This window comes from Benincasa hispida, chromosome 11 (genome assembly GCF_009727055.1).
Source record: "Benincasa hispida cultivar B227 chromosome 11, ASM972705v1, whole genome shotgun sequence".
Lineage (NCBI taxonomy): Eukaryota > Viridiplantae > Streptophyta > Magnoliopsida > Cucurbitales > Cucurbitaceae > Benincasa > Benincasa hispida.
The window spans coordinates 2,934,608-2,935,793 of NC_052359.1; positions in this window are offsets into that span (position 1 = coordinate 2,934,608).

Below are 1,186 nucleotides of genomic sequence, written 5' to 3' on the forward strand. Positions count from 1 at the left end.
AAAATCAATTTTTGAATTAAAATGATTTAAAAGTCATTTTGTGTTTTAAAAAGAAAATGGAAAAACAATTTGCATGGTTACACAAAATGGAAAATGGATTTTCTCCATTACCATCATCTTTATGCTCACACACAAACCATTATCTTCACTTTTTTGATTCTCCAAGCATGTGCTGCAAGCCATGCACTCCATCCCTTTGCATGTTCATCTAAATATATAAAGAAGATTGGAGTTGTTGGAGAAAGGGGGAATACAAAATTTTGAAGAGAAAATTTTCGGTGAAGAAGAAACTGTCTTCTTCAATTTGTTGCTGTGGGCTTTTCTTGTTTCTTCAACTTCAAGCTATTCTTGAGTCCCACAACTCTGCCTAAAGCTCCAAGAGCATAGTAGGGAAGGCTTTGAGGTGGTTCACGTTGATATCAAGTGAAGACAGCAGCTGAACAAACGTTTTCTTGGACATTTCATCAAAGGTATGTTCTGAAAACCCATATTTTATGAAGAGCATGCTTTAGTTTTTACCAAAATTAGTAAATTAAATGCTTATGGATCATTGATACTTCTGCTGCATGTTGTTTAACTCTTACAAATGCATCAATCTAATCTTATGAAACTCTATATTCATAAAAAGTTGTCATCATTTTATAAAGAATTAGTTATACTTGAAAGATTTTAAAATGAAGGGTACATGGCTTCAATAAAACCAGTTATGAGCAAAAAGGAAGTTTAAGGGGCAAAAAGGAAAAAAATGAAATTTTAAAAAGAAGTAAGGGCAGAAAGGGAAGACCAAGATTCTCCTTAATTGCCCCATTTCTAAATACTAGTTGGAACTTAGTGCATTGCACATGTTTCATAACATTGAAAATGAAATGTTCATATATAAGTTGGAATAAAAGTCTAATAGTACAAAATGTAAAGTACATTTGTATATTTAATAAGTAAAAAATTGAAGTGAACTATCAAAGAATGTCTTCTCTCACAAAATTTTGTATTAAGTAAACTATCAGGGGACCTTTTATTATATTAAGAGAACAAAAAAATCCCATTAAAGGAAAAAAGAGAAAAGAAAAAAAAGAACAAACAAACTAATATAATTATTGTTGAACAAGAAATTTCGACGAATCATAAGTAGGATCGGGCCAAGTAATTAAATTCACTCAGGCCCAACCTAATTCGAGCCCATGGTAAA